The sequence below is a fragment of the Triturus cristatus genome, chromosome 6, assembly GCF_964204655.1.
Source record: "Triturus cristatus chromosome 6, aTriCri1.1, whole genome shotgun sequence".
Classification (NCBI taxonomy): Eukaryota; Metazoa; Chordata; class Amphibia; order Caudata; family Salamandridae; genus Triturus; species Triturus cristatus.
The window spans coordinates 1,790,344,698-1,790,368,213 of record NC_140589.1 but is presented as its reverse complement, the minus strand read 5'-3'; the positions used below and the strand labels follow the sequence as shown (position 1 = coordinate 1,790,368,213).

The window sequence follows — 23,516 nt, the reverse complement described above, 5'->3', positions numbered from 1 at the left end:
TCTGTTGCTCCACATCAAATAGTAAATTAGAAACCTGGTGTAAGTCGTACATGGCACTAGTCGTCTCCTGCTCCAGAAGTAAACCCTTGCAATAACACCATAGTTAGGGTACATTGTTGCTGGCATATTATCTCATCAGGGGTCAAGTAGAGAATTAAGTTGTGGTTTCTGCCCCGGTTTTATCTGGCATTGTGGGGACTTGGCGTGAGGGCAATCTCCGTCCAGGCATTCACCTGGGCGAGCCATGCTAGCAGTGCGACCTCTTAAATTGCCTCCCCCCCATCTTTGGGTCAGCTTGGTGATCCGTTACATCCCACCAAGGGACAAGGTTGAAATGGAGAGGTGTATGTTCAGTCACCTAGTCCCAGGTGGCCTCCGGGGCTTTAAAAAGAGGGACCTAGACTCATGGACCACTTTAAGTTTAACTGGATATAGGATCATGTATTGAAGTTTCATGACCGAACTTCTGTTTTTACTGTGCTGTAGGATTATTGCCTTTTGTACTAGGATCATGTAGTCCTGGAAGATCATAAGATGGCTGGATTAAAACAGCAGTTTCCCCTATGCCTGACACATTTAAGGATTACATCTCTGTTCTTGTAATTTATCAGTTTAGCAATCAGCAGGGTCCCCCCAGGTCCTCTGCAGTGCTAGGGTGCCCCTGTGGGTGTAGCCAGCATCCCAATACTTAGCTGAATTCTCAAAGTGGGCAGACACACATAGGACAGTTTGAGCTCGTGGGTTAGCAATCAGCACCAGAGAAGGCTTCTCACAACGGGCAAGGACCAATAATGGGTTACCCTCATGCACAGTTCCCCTCTCCTCACTGAGCAGTAATCCGCGGGTGTCCAGAGGGCCACTAACCTTTCTCTGCCTGCCAGTCCTTAGAGCAGCCCTGTAGGGGTCCACAGAATGTGGGCAGATGGCTCCCATCAGTAGGGAGGTCCTACCTCACAGCGCATGGGCCCGCCAACAGTGCCTGGGCATCCATTGCCTCCACCTCAGGACCTCCAAAGAGACCCAAGAAGAAGGATCTATGGGATGATCAAGCACTCTCAATAGGGTGTTAGAGACTCCCAGGCAATATGTGGCAATGGACTCTCCACTCAGGCATCTTCGTGGTGCAAGCCTGGCCCACAGCTCTTACCAGTCCACAGGACCTGTCTAGAAGGTCACATTTCAGGGTGACCGGGACCCCGCTCCTCACTTGTCATGTCCCCGCCAAGGTCCCTTCACCTCTTCAGCCATTGTGGACCACTAAAAGCCGCTTTGCAAAGGCGGGCACCTGGTGTGGCCTTGTTGCAGAGACATCCATCTTGCTGCTTCCTCTGTTACTCAGCCAGGCCGCAGAGTCAAGAGGACCACAAGCGGCAATGGGAGCTCAGTATAGAATGTCCACCATCTTGGTCAGTGAGGCCATGCCCCCACAGGAACCGATTTAAAGCTGATACATATCAATAATGCTTTATAAACTAAAAGGATGCTCAATGTGTTCTGCACCACCAGAAAAGTCTGTGTACAAAGTGTAAGTGCTGGGTTGGAATGTGGCTACAACAAAGATTGGAGAATGTTATCAATAAAACACAATATGGTGGTTGTTTTTCAGCGATCCTACATTGATGATTGGAATCAGCTCACCTTCAGTTAATCATCTGGTAATGGTAGCACCAGTTGCATTTCTGACATCCAGTGGAGCTGTGGCAGTGAAGATTGAATCCCTGTTTTGCCTTTGGAAAAACCATGCCCACATCCTCTTGCTGTCATTCCTCCCTCTCATTATGACTCTCTTCCTGCCACTATCTGGGTATTGTGGCAACAAATGAGATGAGCAGCCTACAGGTGGCAGTGTTCGCTCTGTTCTGGCCACCCGCAAATGACTTTGGTGGTGGATGCTGGGAAGTCACTGGTGCTGTTGCATTAAGAAGGTGCTGCAGTTACACCTGATATCCTGTAGAGGGTGATGCTGAGCACAGATGCACTGCTGGCCGCAGTGTGTCACGTCCGCTCGTTCAAAGTTAACGAGTGGACACACCACACTGCGGTCCAATGCTCTGAAAAATACTGTATATGGCAAGTTTTGTTTAGCCCACTGTCGGAAAAGAAGTTGTTTAACATGAAATGAGACCCCTTACAGGTGAGATATACACAACTGAGAGGTGCTGAGTCAGATGGATCCTTTGTCATGATGAGACCTACTATAATTATTGTGTGGGTTGAAACATCAGCAATTATGTTAGACCTGGTATCTTTGGCGTCATATCCCATGGCTTTTTGCTTCCTGACCACCTGTTTTGCTCAATTCATTTTTGCTGCGTTTAGGATTCTGGGCACCTTACTTCTGCTAACTAGTGCTAAAGTGCACATGCTCTATACTCTAAACATGGTAGCACTGGCTTATTTCCAATTGGCATAGGTAACTTACTTGTAAGTCCCTAGTAAAGTGCATTATGTATTCCCAGGGTCTGTAAATTAAATGCTACTACTAGGCCTGCACATTGATTGTGCCACCCACTCAGCCTTTAAACATGGTTCAGGCCTGCCATTTCAGAGCCTGTGTGAGCAGTTTTAAACTGCTGTTTCGACCAGGCAAGTTAACCTACTTGCCAGGCCCAAACCTTCCTTTTTATTACATGTAAGTCACACCTAAGGTAGGCCCTAGGTGGCCCCATAGAGAGGGTGAAGTGTATTGAAAACATAGGACAAATACTTTTAAGTTTTACATGTCCTGGCAGTGAAATACTCTTAAATTAGTTTTTCACTACTGCAAGGCCTAGCTCTCCCATAGGTTAACACTGATATTGCATTAAACACCTTTTAAGTGTTATTTTCAATTGGAAGCAGATGGAAATTTGGAGTTTGGTGTCTCTGGGCTCACAGTTTAAAATCACAATTTATGGTGGATTTTAAATTGTAAGTCTGAAAATGGCACTTTTAGAAAGTAAAGCACACAAGATGATGGATGGAATGTTGCACATTGGCAAAACATTCACCCCCAGTCACAGATCTGGGTTTAATACATCGTTATTTTGCTCACCACGCCACCCCAGTTCAGACATGGCCATATGCAAATCAGTCTTGACCCTGTGCCTCATGGGAACAGTCCAGCCCGAACTGCCGAGCCATGTCTTCCCTGGACCGGAATCAAGCATCCTAGGACCGGTTTCGGGGTTTCACCACTCTTCAGCCAGGATAGCTTGACTCCAGTGGCGTAGTGAGCACGGGACCCACCTCTGGGCATACCCTTCCCACATAGGGCGAACAGCAAAACACACAAGATGATGGACGGAATGTTGGACATTGGCAAAACATTCACCCCCAGTCACAGATCTGGGTTTAATCCATCGTTATTTTGCTCACCACGCCACCCCAGTTCAGACATGGCCATATGCAAATCAGTCTTGACCCTGCGCCTCATGGGAACAGTCCAGCCCGAACTGCCAAGCCATGTCTTCCCTGGACCGGAGTCAAGCATCCTAGGACCGGTTTCGGGGTTTCACCCCTCTTCAGCCAGGATAGCTTGACTCCAGTGGCGTAGTGAGCACGGGACTCACGTGTAACATTTGCATTCTGATGGCCCATCACCAGGCTGATGGGCCTTCCTGAGGTAGATTGGGAGGGAGGTGCTGACACTAGCCCCGGAAAAGTGCTGTGCCTATCCCCACACAAAGAGCTGCATACCCTCTGTAGGTTGTCTGGAGCCAGGGCAGGAAAAATCAGGGACCTTGTGATCTTCATAGGCCTCTTTGATGTCCCCCCACTTTACTCCTGTGATTTTTCTCTGAAAAACCATCAGCACTGAAAAGGTCCTTGAGAGGCCTTGAATGATAGTAGGAGGATTTTAGATGCAGGTGGTGTTGGTGCTGATTTGGCTTTACTTTTTTTCTGCTGCCACTGACACTGCGTCTCATGACATCCTGCTAAAGCAGCTTGAAGACATCAGAGGCAGGGTCTAGGTCTAGTTTAGTTCTTTTTTTATCCAATTGTACAAATGCAGCATTTTTGGCCAATTTCCAACCTTCTTTAAACACATTTCTGCAGGAGTACCCATGGTTCTTCTTTAAGTCCAATCTTATTTAATCTTTACGTTCACACTGCTGAATCTTAATGATTCTTTTAAACTAAAGTTTTTTGCTTATGCTGACAACACTCAAACTATTCCCAGACTTGATGGAGATATCTAATTGCTTCAAAACAATTTACAACGTGTATCGCGGAAGTGTTCAGCTGGATGAAAATCAGTTCCTTGGTCCTGAATACAGACAAGAGGAAACCCATATTTTTGATGATCAATCTTTGGCTGAATTCTTTTAGTCTGCTTTCCACACCAGCTCACCAGGCTCATAACCTATGGTTTATCTTTGATAACCAGCTCTGTTTCAAAGCTGGAAGAAATTAGCAATCTGATGTCTCCCTTCTTTCACCTGCTGAGCATCATCAGGAAAATCCTTCTTTACTTGCCCTATTCCTTAAGGAAGATGTTGGTGCTTGGCTACGGCAATTCTTTGTAGTTTTTTTATCTCACCAGACATAAAGAGTACAGATACTGCAGAACGGTAAACATCGTTTATCATGAAACTTTTTCCCTGCGGGAAATTAGAACGCGATTGTCACAACGACCGCGTTGTAACAATGCATACCTTTACTTCGCAAATAGGACCAATGACTTGCACAGAAGTAAGAAGGTGCTGGATTTAAAATCCAACACCTTCCCTACTGTTGCACATACTGGAGTTGGACATCCAGCACCCCCACCTAGAGCTTGTTACGACTTGCTGGTTAATGGTATGTGTTGTTACAACGCGGTCGTCGTAACAACTGCATTGTAATTTCCTGCGGGGAAAAAGCATGTGTTGAAAGGAGGCATATTCCTAAGGAACATCACAGCTGACCTGATAATAGGCCTCATGAAACATTTGTACATTTATGTCCATCCGACCCAATGCCTGCCAGTTTCCAAGCAGAGCACTTTCAGAGCTCTTTGCCACTATCACAAAGACTCACATGCTCTCTCTGCAGAATAATGCAGGATATTGTATGTTATTTTTTATTCTCCTTTCACGCGCCTCCTAACATTCTGCATTTCAATTTCCTGAACTTTGTCTTGGTCCAGAGGTTCAGGAAAGCCAAATTGGGTAGTTGGTCCTTTGTGATGGTGAAAACCAAGGCCTGGAATTCTCTACAACAAAACTTTGATCTGTTTGGCAAAATAATAAAAACACAGCTTTTTGCCACTTCTATTTAGAAGTGGCGGCTGATAGGGGACTGAAGCGGGGGGTGGGAGAAAGTGGGGGCGGGGGGTTTAGGATATCATTTATTTTTTTACTTACCTGCTGAACGCCTTTCCTCATAGGAATAAGAAGCATCATAGCAGCGTCGGGATTGTTCTGAGCACCGTCGTTTGTAGCTCAGACGAGCTTGGGGCCTGGGCATGTTCTCCACCCAAGCTGTAATGCAGTCTGCGTGGAGAACATGCAAAGTGCGCATGACTGTTTGGCCAGCCCGAGATGGCTGGCCAAACAATTATGCATACTTTAGGAGCAGCAGTCGCCACTCCTCCATCCTGTGACGCGGGGAGCCCAGCCTCTCTCTGCCCTACCTGGCGGCTTTGAAATACAAACAATAAAATGATAATAACTTCTGTTATTATCATTTTATTTTTTCCATTTCACTGCTTTAAAGCAGCGGGCAAGCCTCCTTCACCTTAGCGGAGGAGCCGCTACTGCTATTTAGAGACTGTTCTGGCTTTAAGGATTAGCCAGCACCAGGGACACCTCTTTCCAGTGTAATTGCATGACTTATAACATTTGAAATCAATCATTGTGTATGTTCATATTTCCAAGGATTGTTAATTTGGTCGTCTTTCACTAGATATCAGTCCACAATGTCTCAGATATACACAAGACCGGTGCAACATTTTTGTTACTCATGTGAAGTTTGCAAAACTCAAAAATTCTGCATTATGCAAAATTCCACAGATTTCACTGGTGTGAAATTTCACACATGTTTTTGTACATAGAGGCCAGATTCAAGCAGAAGTCTCGTGGGTGACATTTTCTCCTCCTAGTTAATCCCATTGCTGTTATCTCACATTACTTGTGTACATAGACCTTGTGCTCACGTTCAATTTTCAAGGAAGATACTTTAAAGAGATTTGGTGAAATTGTGCTTATTATTTGCATAATTTCAGGAAAAAATGCAATTTCGTACACTAATTGAATATATTTACATGTATCACATTTCTAAATCCTGTCTTGTCTTGTAGGCACAATAATCTACTTACAGTGAGAGCTGACTGCCACTACAGTTTTGCAGAGGTATATGTATTGAACGATTACCTAAAACCATACAATAAAGTTAATTTACACAGAAGAAAATGTTGTTAAAGGGTCATCAAGATAAAATCCATGACGATGAGATATAAAAACAAGCATTGCAAAACCAATAGTTCTCGTCTTTAAGGACATATTGGCTTTGCCAATGGTTTTAGCCATGCGGCACATCGTCCTCGATGCCGTGCCGCATGGCTAAAAATAGTAAAAATAAAAAAGAAAAGCTTTGATGTGGCCTTAAGTGTCATTTTATAGGCGCACACGTGTGCCTATAAAACAATGAGGACGTTTTTTTTTCTTTTAGATACCAATCTGAGATGGATTGGAATTTAAAAAAAATATATATGTAAAAGCGTTCTCTTTTTCTTAAAGTGGTCGGGGGAGAAACATGTGAAATGAGAGGCCGAAAGAAAATGGGGGTGAGTTTGGGAAGCTGGTGGGGGAAAAACACGGGGACAAGGGGCAGAAGCAACATGTTTCTTTTTTTAAAGCAGGTGGAGTAATAACATGGGGCGGAAGCAAAATGGGAGCATGGGTGGGATGAGCAACATGGTGGGCATGGTTTGGGAGGATCAAACGAGCAAAGAGAGAAACATGGAGCTGGCGGGGAGAACACAGGGGAACGGGTGAGAAGCACAAAGGTGAGAGAGAGAAACACGAAGTACAGCAGGGAGGAAAAGAAGCACAAGAGAGGGACAGAGTGAAAATATATGCATTCTTGTTGTGACTTCGCCACCAGCATCCCTCCTGATTCCTGTACCTGAGCTGATCTTGGGCACGTGGGATGCATTGTTAAAATCCTGCCGGGCTGTAAGGGGCTCATCTTAACTTGTGGCGACCCGCCCGTCAGTACTGCCCTTTGCCTTCATTTGGAAATGCACTTCAGAGATGCCATCAGTGTCTCCGCTCAGCCCAGCCTTCTTTAGCTAAGAGTTCCCTGGTAAGGAACCCTGGGCCTGATATTCTAGCCAAATCCAACATGGCTGTCATCTACTGCTTCAATATGAATGTTCCCAATCCAATAAGGAGGGAAGCTCCCACTATCCCTAGTATTCCAACACTTCATGCTCTCTAGCCTTAGTGTTCTTCAATCCTGACTCTCCTGGTTCTTTTCCTAGGTTAGTCAGACCCTCTTTTTCCTGTATTCCTTCGGCACTTCTTTAAGAACCTTCTCTCCTGGGCTCCATCCCTGGTACTTACTTGAATTCCATAGCCACCCTGTTTTTTTTTGCCCTTGGTTTTTTGCCTCCATTTGGGATTTCTTCTGGTGGGCACTTTCTGCTGAGATGCTTCCCTGTGTCGGCAGAAATGTGGCTATTGGAAGGGGTCACTCATACCTCTGGCAGCCCAAGACAGTCATGACCTGGAGCCTTCCATACGCCCATGGTCCGAGATCCCTGACTAGGTGTCTTAATCGTGACACTCGTAGAGTACTTAAACAAAAAGGAAATCACAGCACCTGAAAAAGCAAGCAGTGGAAGAACATAGTAATGCGTCCATGCTCCAGAGGAAAGACAAACACAAGAAGAGAATTGAAAGCCAGACAATTAACGAATAAGAAGAAAGCAAATGAGAATGACAATGCTGCAACCCAATAGGAAGCAGCGGGCAGGCTCTAAACTCACTGTATAATATTAATATGTCTTGCTATAGACAGTGCCTAGCAGTCTTAGGAGAGATCTAATAAAAAGTAAAACAATAAGCTGGTGTTACCTTTATGTAAATGAATGAATGAATGAATGAATATAAATTTTATAGAGCACGAACTTAGCCCAGGGGCGTCAAGGCGCTGCGGAACAGGATCATAGTAGGAGATATCAGATAGCGTTAGCACTTAAAGATTCAGGTTGAACACAGCATTAGGACCGGTAAAAAGCCAGGTTTTCGAGGACTTCCGAAAAACCAGATGAGACTCCGAGGAGGAGAAAGGGAGGGAGGGAATTCCAGAGTTTGGCCCCTATCAGAGAGAAAGCCCTCCCCGCCCCATCTGGCTTTTCTAGCCCTAAGAACTATAACCTGGTTCTTACTTGTGGATCTAAGGCCCTTGCCAGGACAGTATCTTTGAAACATTCTATTGATGCCTTCTGACCCCTTTTTGTGAACAGCCTTGTGAACTAGACACAAAGCTTTAAACACAATTCTCCTACCCAACGGGAGCCAGTGCAAGCTACTAATAGTGGCTGATAATGAGTGGAATTTAGGGAGATCCATCACCAGCCTGGCGGCGGAGTTCTGCACTAATTGGAGTCGATGAAGGGGTCCTTTAATAATGCCTAAATTCTTGGCAGTAGCACAGGGGCTGGGGCAGGATCCAAGCGAATCAGGCCACCAGGCCTTTGACCAAATGTCAATCTTGCCACCGAAAATTAGGACCTCCGTTTTATCCCCATTGAGTCTTATGTGTGTGAATTGATAGAAAACAAAAACTGAGAAACTACATTGGAGGAAACCAAATCATAGAAAAACAATTTTAAGGAAAGCCAGTTTTAAGGAAATACAAAAGAATCTAAAATTACATGAAACTTGGGTGGAGTTTAGGACTGCTGTGAGGGTTTTGGGTTCAGGGATGGGTAATGTTTAGGGTGATAAGGGCTTTTTAGGAGTCAAGAGTAATTGGAGTTTGGCATAGAAAGGTGTTTTTAGGTTTCAGAGATGGGTGGAGGGTAGGAGTTGTGAGGGATTTTTAGGGTTCATGGATGTGTGGTGTTTAGGTGTGTGAGGTGTTTTTAGGTTTCAGGGATGGGTGGAATGTAAGGGTGTTGAGGGATTTTAGGGTTCATGGATGAGCAGAGGTTAGTGCTAGTGAGGATTTTTAAGGCCTGGGGTGGTGAAGAGATTTTAGGGTTCATGATGGGGTAGAGTTTAGGGTGGTGAGGGGCTTTAAGGATTAAGGGATGGGTGAAGTTTAATTGTAAAAAAGGATTTTTAGGGTTCAGGGAATGAGTAGTTAGGGTGATGAGGAGTTCTTATGGGTCATGGATGGTTGGTGCTTAAGGGTGGTGAAGCTTTTTAGGGTTCAGGGATGTGTGGAGTTTGGGTGTGCTGAGGTGTTTTAAGAGGTATGGGATGGGTGGGTATTAGGCGTTGAAAGTGGTTTTTAGGGTTCAGGAATGGGTGGCGTTAGGGGTAGTAAGTGACTTTATGTTTCAGTAATGGCAGATTTTTGGGGTAGAAAGGGCTTTTTAGGCTTCAAGGACAAGTAAAGATTAGGTGTAGTGAGGGGCTTTAGAGGGCTGGGATTTACGGTATTTAGGGGTTGTGAGTGGTCAGCGATAGATGGTGCTGGGTCACTGAATTAAAAGTAATTGTTTGACAATGTAAAAGTTGTAAATAAGAAATATTGTCCCCTGAAGTAACGCACTGAAATAATCTCAGAAAAAACTGTTCCTGAAAGTAAGACCAGCAGCCATTGCATTTACACTTAAAAAATAAGCATTCACAAGCCAATTTCGACCAAGAAGACATTCTATGAATTGGTTCCTACAAAAAGGCAAATGGCATTCATTTTGAAAATGCGCATTAAACAGTTTAGATGAAATGGTTTCTCGCTAATCGTATTCTATGAAACTTGTTTTTCTATGAAATCACATATAACCGTGTTACTTATGATACATATACAGACTAAACTAAAGGGAGAGCCCTGTTTTTTGTCTGACCACAGCAGCCTGCCCTCCAAAGAAGAATTTGAAAGATTAATCACAGAAAACTTCATACAACCGCAAAAATGTTCACTTTCCCAAAGTCATCAAAATGAGAGCTACAAATGAAGTGGAAAGTCCGAAAAACAGCGACTGAACTTACATTAGTTATGGCCCACCTGCAATCAGTAAAGCAATCCATAATCAATAATAAATGTTTCAAGTAAGAGTTCATATTGGCACTACCAAAGATTCAACTCATTATATTTGCTCCAAATATTGACAGCCCTGCCTTAGACCTTTTTGGCATAGACAAAAACTCAGGGCAGCAGAAACAGAACCTACAAATAAGAATTTCACGGCACAGAAATAGAATATGAGGCAGTGTCGCAGCCTCCTGTTTACACCATGGGCAATTGCCATCCCTACTGGCTCCTCCAATGAGAAATGAGAGGATCAGCACATGGAGAAAGTGTGGCCTTGTTTTCTCTTCTAAGGTAGTTCATCAAGCAGACATGTTTTGGTTTTCCATGGCTTAAGCTGCCTGCTACAGAGAGGCTCACTTCAGATAATGGAGCCTTTTATAGATGGCCAAAAACAACCCCTGCTCGGTAGCACATTTATTGAACTAACATCATTTTGTCATCAGTTTCTGGATGTTTTCAGTTGAACAGCTAAAGAGCAATGTGAATTCTTCAGTTAATGACATGTTTTAATTAAGTCACATTGTTTAGGTTTTATGTACTAAATGGCAAAATATCATCTAACTAGAAATATTGTGTCCTAAATATTGTTTTCAAAACTAACAACCCAATAGTTGTAGATTTTGGAGCATTGTGTAACTTTAGCCATAACTTGAAAGTATTGTACAGCAAGGGCTCCAATCAGTTTAGTTAGTGCCACATTAAAATCCATACCATTTGTGTCAACAGATATTCAAAAATATGCAAGGAGCAGGAGTAATTTAGAATTTTTCCCAGTAAATTTCCACCACAAACAAGACTCATGTCAGACATATTCTGCTCAAATCAAACCTGTACGTTCAAACATCTGCGCTCAATCTTCTGTTCATTCTCTGCACCCATTCCATGCCTTGGTCTCTTATCTCTAATGGGATATAGGCTCTGATTACTGTTGTTTAGACATGTACCTGTTGTGTTAAGGCGTAATCTCTTGGTTTACGCATTTGAGTAAAAATGTCCGTTTCACACTGGGATCTAGACTGGGGCATTGTCTCTGTGTGCGTGTAATGGCCTTGTCCATGTTGTGTACCGCTGCCGATAATAATCATGTGATTTTGATTGTATTGAAAATCCACAATATATTTTGGTGTGAAAAAACAGCCAGGATAAGAACAGCAACTGTCTGTCTTTCCGATGGCGACACTGCGGAAGTGAAGGAGTACTTTTATGGGGCATAATTTTAATGCTAGCCTCTACCCTCCGTGTTATCCTGAGATTCTTACACTAGCTTACTGAGATTAGCTGAACTGCCTTTGGATTTTCTACCGATATGCAATTGCTTAGAAGAAATACTATAAAATATTGGAGCATTAGAATGTTGAGGGCTCCATTAAAGACAATGGAGTGCTCCGGGCTTCTAATGTCTGGTAAAAGCCTGGAGGGCCACCATTCCAATTTACGTCTTTCACGGCAATAGCTGTGAACAAAGGCCTCACAGTAGGATTTCAACCCCCTCAGGCTTTGTAAGGCCTTTGTTTTACTAATTAGAATATTCTGCACTGATGGGGCGGAAAGTTCTAATAGCCTGATAGCCTACCATAGCTGGGCTATACTGGCCAATAAAGTTCCGCTCCCTCGTTAAAAGCCCTCGTTGACGGTGCAGCAAGCCTTTAATGGCCAGTATAGCCCGCTACAGCAGGCCATAAGGATATATTAGAACATTTGAATGTTGAGAGCTTCGTTAAGGACAATGACCTGACTCAGGGATGATAATGGCTCGTGTAAGCCTTCTGCTCCAACATTCCAATTTGCCTTTCTGTTTGTCCCCTTTTAATTCAGAACATTCTGCCCTCAGTGGATGGAATGTTCGAATAGCCTCACACCTCTTCTGCCTCAGGCTACACCGGTTAAAGGCCCTCTCCCTCAATATTGGCCCTCACCTGCGGTTCAGGACTATAACTTAGGCTTGGGAACTTTAACAATCAGTATAGCCCACTGCAGTGAGCTATAAGACTATATGATATGTGTACAAAAGCATATGTGATATTTTGATAGGACTTAACACCTTCGCCGCGGGGGTAATTCCCCCACGGCGCGCGGGGGCACGGCGCCGCGGTGCTCGTGACGAGCCCAACTCGTCATGAGTCACAGTGGAGCTGTGCTCATGACGAGCTGGGCTCGTCACGACCCCGCCCACTAATTAATTCTCCTGCACAGGCGGGGAATCAATCGCGCGTGGGCGGCCTGCGGCCATTATGACGAGCCCAACTCGTCATGAGCACAGCTCCACTGTGACTCATGACGAGCTGGGCTCGTCATGAGCATGGAAGGGGTTAAACCGGCTCAAGGCATTCATGTTTGGGGTATTTATCCTTCATATGGCTGTTCCTAAATTAATTTACATCATACCGTGACAAAGATTTTGTCAGATCTGTTGGATCACTTTGACTAGCAATGTAGCTGGATCATATTTATATATTTCTCACAACTGCCAGATGCACTCCCAATGGAAACATCAGACACTTTCTATCATAAAGGGTTTTAAAAATGATCTAATACCTTTTCAACACTCAACACCCTCTTTAGTTAAAATGTTATTACACATGGTTCACAAAATCTGCTTTCTCTCCAAGATTCACCAGGGCATTTTCAAACATGATCTGGAAAAACTCTCTGCAAAATAGGTCCTTGAAGACTGTAAAAAAAATCCGGACCTTTGTTCTAATTTGTCCTCATATAATATTAGTGTTTCTGCAGGAAATTCCTTTGACGTCAGAGACGAACAGTTTGTGGAACGCAAATCACACTTAATGGGACCATCTAGTTTCTGCTTCTTTAGGGTAAATGCCAAGCTGCCTGGTTTTGCACCATAAACTAAGGTTTAGGAGTAGGATATGGAACTAAGGTTAGTGTCTCAGACAAGGCGGGAGTCAAAGTTTGGGGAACATGACAGCCTTGCGCCACAGAGGTCATCTAAGGGTCGTCATGGTAATAGAAGACGCCTTCCTTTGTGTGCCCTTTGGTACTACTGGTAATTGTATGCCTATTACCACCCGGCAGAATTAGTTTTGCAATTTATGAAATGTGTGTCTATTTTCTCAATCTGCCCACGTTGCAAAACTGAACTGTAAAGCTGCCCAAATTTGCACCACAAACAATCCAAAGAAACTAGGATATTTCAAGCATTTCATTGGTTTCTCTATAAAGAGCAAGAGTGGTCCTCTCCGCCCCCCCCCCTCCATCTCCCCTCTCTGCTTTCAAGCCCGGCATATTTGATTATTTCTGTGGCTTTGAGCCTGGTAAAGAGGTGTCAATAATAAATAGTATTACCCATCACTATCCCCTCAGCCCAGGCACCATGGGTGTGGCTTAACCCTGCATGAGGTCACCATGGTGACACAAGGAGCTATTAAACATCAATCCCTTGCACATTGCAGTTTCGCAGGACAGGTTTTAGTTCATGTGCCCACTGGGCAGGATATCTTATTCTACAGAGTGGAATATTGCCGGCCGCCCTTTAGCTCCACCATCAAAATCCAAAACACAGATTTCTATTTTCTCCACTGGTTACAAAGTCATGAGCGAGTCAATATTTAGCCATTTATTTAGACACTGGTAAATTAAAGGTTAGTGACAACTTTGCCTGCAAAAGAAAAATTACTAGGTTTTTTAGATGACTCTGCAGCAACCATCTACTGTTTCTAAACATTAGAGGCTCCTGGACAATAGCTGGAAGTGAAGGATGGGGACTGCCAGGGACTGAAAGGAACTTGCGTGTTTAAATGGGGTCGTGTACTCCAGGGCTCTTTGATTATGTCACGGGTGCAAGGGTGATGGAACCCTCTCTACTCATCCACATACCATCATCCTACACATTCTAGGACACACATGCGATAACCTTCTAAGCCCTGTTTGGAAGGATGGAGCATATCTTAAATGATCTGCAATGAGTCTTTATTAAAAACTCAAAACCTTAGGTCACATTTCAACAGCCATCCTTTTCACACCATTTAACCATGATGCGTCCTAGAAAGGGCTTAAGATATTTCATAACTTAATGTAAATTACATCCTACCTTCACAAGTTGGGTTCTCTGAGTACTCAATTGAGAGTTGGGCCAACATAACAATGCTTTGCTGTAAATAAATGTATTCTCATGAAACAGTTTCCTAAAGCAAATGTTACTCCAGGAAAAATGTAATCAGGAGTAACTGTGAGGTAAACAAAACATCATCTGGGAGGCTTTTGTGAGCGTCTTGGACCCTGACAGCATAACACTCAATGGCTGGTGAATATCTCAGCACAGAATACAAAAGACTCGACCCCTGCAACGTTGCCTAAACAGAGAAAACAATTCTGCAGGAAATTAGGTTTTCAAGTCCGCTGAACTAACTCTCGTCGCTTCGCATTCTATAATCCTGTTCCAAAATACTCATTTTATTGCACATGTAAAATCTGAGAAATGTTTTCTTCAACAAACACCAGCCTGCTGATCATTGCACGCGAAATACAGTCATAAAATCTAGTCCTGTCATGCCGAGCTGGGGTCTGAGTGGTAAAGTGGCACTGCTGACAGTAGGTAAGAAAGAGCACAGTCTTGATCTCAGCTGGACCTAAGCCCTCACCCCAGCAGAAGAAGAAACACTCTGCACTAGGGGTCCATTGGTCGCCTTGGAAGCTGGGCCTTATCGGGATGATAGTCTCAGAGATGTGGCATGTGTGAGAGCCCGACAGAACAGCCATTGTAGGTAAAGACCCTTAAAGTTACAAATCGAATTTAAGTAAAAGGAAAACTATACAAGGAATAATGGACTAAAAGAGAGTAGGTTGCTCAACGGGTTAAGAGGTGATGATGGGAAACCAAAAGTAACCATGGAAACAATGGGGCAGATTTACAAGCCCCTTGCGCCTCATTTACGCTGCCGTTGCGTCACTTTTGTGACGCAGCGGCGGCGCAAATCCTGCGCCATGGTGCGGGGTACTTACAACGTGACGCATCTGGGAGATGGTCACGTTGTAAAGCCCTGCGCCACATGTAGGCGTTCCTGCGCGGGGGTGCGTTCTGGCGCAGGAACACCTCCTAAAAGTGGCTGAGTGAAATCTACAAGATTTCACTCAGTCACTTTTAGGCCCATGCTGCGTCAAAACCCTTCGCCTGCCTGAAGCAGGCGTAAGGATTGACGCAGCATTAACTAGATAGGGCCCCTCCAGCAATGCGCCACTTATACGGCACAGATGTGTCACGCATCTGTGCTGTTTTTGCCCCATGGTGCGCCGCATTATAAATGCGGCGCATCCATGGTGGCGGAGCTGTGGCGCACAATAACTGGCGCATCCCTGCTGGTATGCAGGGATGCGCCAGTTATTGTAAATATGCCCCAATGTGTCAAAAAGAGCCCATGTTAAAGGGGAAAGTAAGAATACCGTAAAAAACATATGGAGATCTATGGGTCGGGTCAACTAGTGAGAGTTTTATATAGCACAAACTTGGCTATCAGAGCGCTTTACACCAGCACCAGTTGCATACATGAGGGCACATTCATTTTTGCTAGACATGGGGAGATTAAGTGATTTGCCCAGAATCACTAGAAGTTGTGTGTTCTTGCCGAGACAGGAACTCTGTTTCCCAGACTCGAAGTCAACCGCCCTAGCCGTTAGGCCAACTCCTCTCCCCTTTGTAATGTCAGTGAATTCTCTGATTGAACCAGTTACAGGGGGTTGAGGCTGGAAATGAAACTGTCACTGTGGAGCCGATGTCAAATATGTCCAGTATCAAAGACATGTTGAACAAAACCAGTAAGGAGGTCAGAGCTCCAGACCGCAAAGGGTGTCTGTAAATGCCAGGACTGGATGTGCAATCCTTGGATGCATGCCAAGCCAGCCATGGTTTGGTAATTATGACTCAAAGACATTAAGTACCGGGCCGAGGGGCATCAAGAAATCTTGTGGTACAAAGTTTAAGCATCTGTGCGTCCAGCAGGTCGAACACAATGATGCAACGTCTACTGAAGCAAGGTGAACTTGGACGTGTCCAGTTTCAGGAACTGTAGACCAGAACATTGCTGAAGATAGATCCGGATGGAGAAAGTGGCTTCCAGAAGTTGTGTCTCGGTACAGATTCGACAATTAGCATTTTGACACCAGCTCCAGTTTAATGTGGAAGATGTTGGGGTTTACAGGTTAAAAAAGGATCAGGAAAGTTGGAACTGAAGTCAACCCAGATGCAGTTCTTTGAACCTTGTTCTTCCAAACCTAGACTTTTTGAATAGGTTACGTCTGGTCAACAGCACCCTCTGGTTCCAGGCTCTTCTTAGCTCCTCGGAGCACAAGCATTGCCTAAAGTATGTTCATCAAACTGTCACATGCACCCTAGTTAGGAAATCGTGTCCTATGAAATATCTTCTAGATGTAGATATTCAAAGCTGAGAGAGGGCTAGCTCCACCGATGTCTCTCATGCAGGCAGCAGAATGCGTTTTTTGCAGAAAACGGGAATCTAACTCTCTTTACCTGAATTAAATCAGGTTTGGAAATGCTGGTGGGCCAAGTATATTTAAACATGTACTAGATTTCCCTTAGTGGGTGATCCCAATTTGTACCTCAAATCCTTAAATCACTTCCGAACTCCTCTTCTACCACAATGTGATACAATTTGAGTTCTGGCTGTGCACTTGGTAGATTCAAAACCTTTCTAGAATCCCTGGTACGCTAGTATCGAATGGAAGACACAGCTGAAGCTAACGACCATATTTCTACTGTCCAGCTCTACCCAACTCCAGTTCAGAGTAGTACCCATTAAAGACATTCTAAGAGCTTCTGTTGGCAAGTACCACAGGGTACCCCCAGAAGAGGTAGAGAGTAGAACTCTTTTTGAGATGACCAAGGTGATAGCACTGATGTTCACTAAAATGTGAGGATACAAGACGAGAGTGGAGATTGGAAACAAACATGGCGCAGAGGTTTAGCCAGCTTATAAGGGACAGCGGCATGTAAAACATCTGAAACCTACAACTTTAAGGCAAATATAAAATGGGAAATTAGAAGCAGGCATCAGAGCAGGATCAGACTTCAGTATGAGTAAAGAACTTTAACTGACATAGTTAATGAATCAGGCTACCATTTGTTTTTGTTCAAACACATTTACACATTTCTATTTACAGGGGAATTTAAGTACAGTATCATAGGGAGACTGAGGGTGAATCACAGAAGGATATACCCAGGAGGAGCCAAGTTCATCCAGACCAAATGGATATGGCTGGATGGCAGACAGATAATATAAGCATGAATCAGCACACAGTGAGATTTATTGGCATAACGTGTGGGTTGAGGTAATTCGCTGGTGCAAAAGCTTTTACCATGGTTCTACAGAACCGTTGGAAGGTTTGGGGAAAAAATAAAGATATTCACTCTCACACCTGACCTTCAAAGCCTTATAAATATCTCATGATGGTAGCAGCAGAAAATCATGGTAGCCGGTGCTGAGTATAGGTAAAAAAAAAATCAAAACACTGCCAGCCTTGACATTGCAGCAGTCATATAGCTATCTAGTGAAATACCAACACAGTTTTATCCATGGTAAATATCAGGTTGATACTTGTCATCAATTAGAAGGTTCTTAAGGTGTGCTGTAGTGCATTCACTTGGTCACAATTCAGTAAGGTGTATGAATGCCTCGATGCAATGACTGATGGCACCGCTCACTGCATTCACCATTACATGGAAATATATAAAAACGAAGAAGGAAAAATATATTTAAAAAATATAGAAAATCTAAATATGGTTGTGAAAAGTGCTGGTGCACAGGGCAACAACAAGTAGATGCGCACAAGCTTAGTGACAGAAATGGTGGCACCTATATTTTTGAAACCCTGCACAAAGATTTTCTTTTAGATAAGAAAAGCATTATAGTTTTCTAAGTCCTAGATATTCATAATTTCTGGAGCACCTTCCCTGGGTCACCTCTAAGGCTCACATGACCTCTGGGGAAGTACCTTGTGGTCAGAACACACTCCAGCAAATGAGTCCAGGTCAGGTCCGGTTGCTACTGGTCAGCTGGGCACTTCAGGAAAAAATTATTTTGACACTTGTGTCCTGTAGCCACATGGGAGGTCAACTTACTGAACCTTGGCGTCTATTACAGAGTCCTGGGTACACTTGGGAGAAGGTACAGCCCTTCATGTCTTCTAACAAGTCTCACACAGCAGGTTCAGTCCTCTTCTGTTGGTCCAAAAAGTGCTCTGATGAGCTGTGGGTGGATGTCACTTATGTATGATTTACCAGTCAGTAGGTGGGGGATCTCAAGAGCAACCCTTCCCACTTTTACAGCACATCCTGTTTGCCTTGCTGTAAATTATGCCATGGTGCACTATTCTAAGTAAAATCCAAGATGATGGTGCCTTTCAGTCCTTGAAGATGGCTTGTGGGCCAGTCAGGGAGTGTTTATGGAAATTCTGGACACCAAGTTCTTTCTGCCACTAGTCTTAAGTCATTGTGTCTCCCTTGGGAGCAGTTTTCATGATTTTTTAAATTCTGCCAGGAGGTGACAGGAATAAAATTGCATACAGTCTCCTCCTAGGTAGTTTTAGTATATATGTCTGCACCCTTCTTGGTCCCTTCTTGAGGGAATACTTTTCCTTATTTTGTTTGTTGTCATTATTTGTATTTGTTATCACCTTTCATCTTTCTGTGACCTCACCACTACTTTCTTCATCTCTGAAAAAAACATTGCGCTCCGCCCTCTGTGTTGGTCTGCACGGGGGCGTTTGACGCGGCCCAATAATGAAGCATGACACTGCAAAGTGTGTGAGGGCAGTATTATAAAAACATAGCTTTTTCCTTTTCACAATCATTTTAGGTTCCGATAGCAAGGGACATCAATATGTGTCTTTCCCACGATCATGGTTACCTGTTATTAAAAAGTTTAGGTAGTTCTTCTCTGTAGAGTGAGTTCTAAACGTTAGCTAGGGGAGTCAGAGAAGGCTAAAAGCTCTCCCTTATATCTCTTCTTTGTGATAGTAGCAGTTTTCATGCCCCAGTAAGAGGAAGCACTGATAGGCCAGCTGCTGGCAAGTTAATGTTAATTAGCCCACTTATGATTCTGAATTAACCTACTTATGGTTCAGGAAGACAAAGTCTAAGGTTTTATAAGTTCATTTTCCTACATATAAATAAAAAATGTGACTTCACTATTGAATTGAACTTTTAAGGAACATTAAAAACAGTGTTTGAATTATTTTGATAGCTTGACCAAAACCAAAATTACTGGAGTTATGATTTTGTTCTAAACTTTAGTTTTCCTCAGAGGACAGCTATTGCCCTTCACAGTGATCATTGTTGTAGGGGAAAAGTCAATGTGGGACATGCCACCAACAAATTTTTGGATGTACCCTACCTTTGGGCTACAAGACCTACTCAGTGGTGACTTATACAATATTTAAAAGTATGGCCCTTTCCTGCCAAACAGGATTATTTTTAACAGACTCTCCCGTAGGGTTAAAAGTTGCACGATTCAGGCAACACAGGTAGACCTGGAGCTGTATTTTCTTTGTCAGCCTAGTTCATGGTACAACATGCGCTGTAGTCCACAAGTGACATTTAACTTTTCTTACCATTGGTATATTTTCCTACACTATATTATGGCTTTACTGGAAAGTTAGATACACAAATTAAGAGCAAATCAATGTTATCGTATTTGATGGGTCACAGAAAAAACGCTGGGGCCTGGACACCAGTTCCCTAATATCCAGAATTTAAAAACCAGCAAAATGAATCAGCAAAAAGTGGGGTGACCACATGAAAAGAGTCACTTTCCAACACCAGTCAGTATCAGATTTCATATTTTTTTTGTGTAAGTGAGTTGAGCTACAGACCAGGTCTTCCCTTTTCATGGTACAGAGACAATTAGGCTGATGGAAAAATGAGCTATTCTAAAGTAATATAAATTCGGTAGCTGAATATGTTGAGCCTCTGTACTTATGCAACAAACTTATTATCTGCTAGTTATGAATATCCAAGACCTGTCTGTGTCATACAAACACAGTGTTAAGTCATTTCCATTGCAAAAGCCATAAAATCAGCAATCTAAAAATCAAAAATGAAATCTGGGAGTTGTGAATATACCTTAGCAAAATGACCTTTGATTGACGTGACTCATTAAAAAAATTATGGTTGCAGCAAATAAAGAGATTCTTGTTCAGTGCTCCTTAGTAATAATTTGCCTAACTCTGAGTTGGCTGTAGTGAATAATAGGTCCCATATTACTGCTTAGAGTAATTGGGAAAATTTGTAATTATAAGAAGAGGAGTTAAGACCTAGGGGGGAAGATAAGGCAGTCCTTAACTTGAAGGCAAAGCCCACTGAGTACAGCAATGACTACTCCTATTGGAGAACATCTGGAATTTGGATAGAGGACCTACCTGAGTCGACATACTTAAAGTCATCAGAAGGCCCAGGCTAGGCAGATTTTTGTAAGGCACAGATGATCTGTGTCACGGTTGAGAGCCTCTGAAAAAGGGGCTTCAGAATGAGGAGGAGATAACAACTCCTGTCGAAGAGTCTATTGTATAACAGCCTATGGACCCAGAGGCTACTTAAAGGTTAGTACTGCTCCAGGATGAAAGTTAGATTTACTTCATAAAAATCCTTTAACAATTTTTTCTCAGTCTTTTACATGGTTCTATCTACCCCACATATACAGCCTTTTGACCATAACTAATGAAGAGAATTATGGCAGACATCAGTATACAGCCCACATGTTTTCTAAAACTGGTGTGCAATCTGAAACTAATACCATATACAGTACTGGGTGATCTATAGAAAAAGTGTAAAGCAATGTATAAGACCAGAATTATACCCACAATTCAGGCGTAGATGATAATATAAGATTGCAAGGAAGTAATGCTTCCAGTAGAGGAAGGCACTCTTAAACTATCAGAGCCATTTTCCATTGTTTGGTGAAATTGGTCCTTGGGAATATGTAAGAGACATATTAGGAGAAAGACATCACGAAAATGGATTTCCATATCTTCAGTTTTTTCTTGTTTTTTCAGGAACTGTCCCCATTAATGAAATCTTCGAATCTGCCATATTTGTAAACAGTTTTTGCAGATAGTGAAATATTGGGGCATTCAAGAATGTAATAAATATATTCCTTTAAATAGAATATGCAACAGCACAAATTTGATGCAAACGTGATAAGCCAATATGAGGGTAAAGCTCTCTAATCAACTTGCAAATTCACCCTCACTTGTCTTAAATTGGCTAGTTACAGGCAAGTGCAATTGTTTTTTTTAATTGGCTGCTATATTCCACTTCTGAAAGACTATGTATATTTAGAACTACAATTTCAGACAAATGCCCAAGATGTTGGTAATGATAATATTGGAATTCAGTATAACATGATCTGAATGTCACCAGAGTTAGAAAGCTTTTGGTTAGCCGTATGCAATTATATCTCCAGTATTATAGATAACTTCATTAAACCAAATTCAGTAACTACTATATTGGGATATATACCACTGGGTGATAAATATTTAGTGTGATGATAGTGGTTTGAGAAGTAATATATATATATTTTTTTAGAGTAATTACATATCTTTATTATGTAAAAAAACGAAATTGGCAAACATAGATTTTTTTCTAGCTTATCTAAATCCTATATCCACACAATTCTGTTTTTATTACTCCTCTGCCTTTTCATACACCTCAAATTTGTAGAGGACACCATTTTTTTCCTGGACTTCAGCAGAAACACCTGGATACTCTGGAAGAAGCTTGTAATTTTCTAAATCAATTCCCGGTAGAAATGTATCACATTCAAACTCTTTTAAGATCCTGGTCACAAAAAGCCGCTGATGATGCGATTTCGCCATTAGCTTCTTATAGAGTGAGCTTCCTCCAATTATCCAGAGCATGTCTACTTTTTCTGCCAACTCTGGCAATTCTACAAGCTCGAAGGCACCATCCAAACTGTGTGCAAGATAGTGAGCCCCTCTTGGCGGTTCTGTAAGTTCTCTGCTGAGCACTATGGTAATTCTGCCTTTTAGTGGTTGAGTCTTCTCTGGAATAGACAACCAAGTCTTTCTCCCCATGATCACGGCATTTTGTTTATCTTCTTTTGTGGATGTCATTGTCATCCTCTGAAAATACTTGAATTCATTCCTTAATATAGGCCAGGGGAGACTACCGTCCTTCCCGATACCCATGCCCGGGCACACGGCCACGATGGCGTTCAGAACTCGGCCCATGCTGTCCTCGCCATACCGCTGGAGAATGAGCGCCAAGAGGTCAGAGTCCAGACGGCAGCGTGAGACCACTTACCAGAGGCATTATGTAGTGGTTTGATATTAATTACAAAAAATAAAAAGACCCCACAGTACTTTCTCACTGCAAAATTATACAAACAAAGACATTTGAATATACCTATACTAAATGAATCTGGGTAACTAATGAATACAATCACATATGGAGTATACTGGGTGATTGTATTGCGGATAAATCTGAGGACAATTTAATAACATCCTAATAAACCTTTAAAGGAGGGAAGAAATTTCTTGCAAATACCCAAGCTCCACTTGAACTAAATAGTCAGTGCCCTGCCTTCACACAATGAACTTGTCATCACTGCACTTTTCACACAGCCAGCTTGGAGCCAGAAATTGGGGATGCTGGAAACTTTAAGGAATTAAATGGGACACCTCCATTACCTTCTCCTACTACAAAGTGGGCACCAGATATAAATATTAGCCCATCAGACCCAACTCTTCAGTACCGTCCTGGGCTTTTGGATGCTAAGCTGCTTGGCTGCCAGAAGGACTGCCGGTCTGCAGCCCTGCTACTCTGCTTGCTGAGCAGGAAGATTGTACTTGCACCCTTCATCCCAGGTTGAAGCGACTCCAAGGTTCAGCCGTATGACCTCCTGTTTTGAGCTACAAGGACATAATACACTCCAGAAGCTCACTGTAACTGCCCAGCTGACCGTCCACCTAGACCTGCTACTGGACTTGCCTAATCCATGCTGTCCTCTGCTGGAGTGAGTTAATGTCCCCAAAGTGGTGCCCTTAAGGTCCTGACCCCTTGGTGTAGCCTCGGATGAGCTCTCCTGAAGTTTTGCAAAAGACACACAATTGATGGACGGAAGGCAGAACAAATCAAAACATTCAGCGCTAGTTAAGAGATCTGGGTTAAATCCATCATTCTTTTGCTCAACATGCCACCCCGGTTTAGACCTGGCCATATGCAAATCAGTCTTAACCCTGTGCCTCATGGGAACAGTCCAGCCCGAACTGCCAAGCCAGGTCCTCCCTGGACCGGAAACAAGCATCCTAGGACCGGTTTCGGGGTTTCACCCCTCTCCAGCCAGGATAGCTTG

At 43.2% G+C, this 23,516-nt stretch overlaps 1 protein-coding gene and 1 pseudogene across 1 annotated transcript in view; both read right to left on the bottom strand.

The window, feature by feature from the left end:
- The window catches only part of SCARA5 (scavenger receptor class A member 5), a 1,100,058-nt gene that overhangs the window by 420,948 nt on the left and 655,594 nt on the right, over positions 1 to 23,516 (bottom strand). The gene's annotated exons all lie outside the window — the stretch shown is intronic.
- LOC146822009 (dihydrofolate reductase pseudogene) lies at positions 21,826 to 22,405 on the bottom strand (annotated as a pseudogene).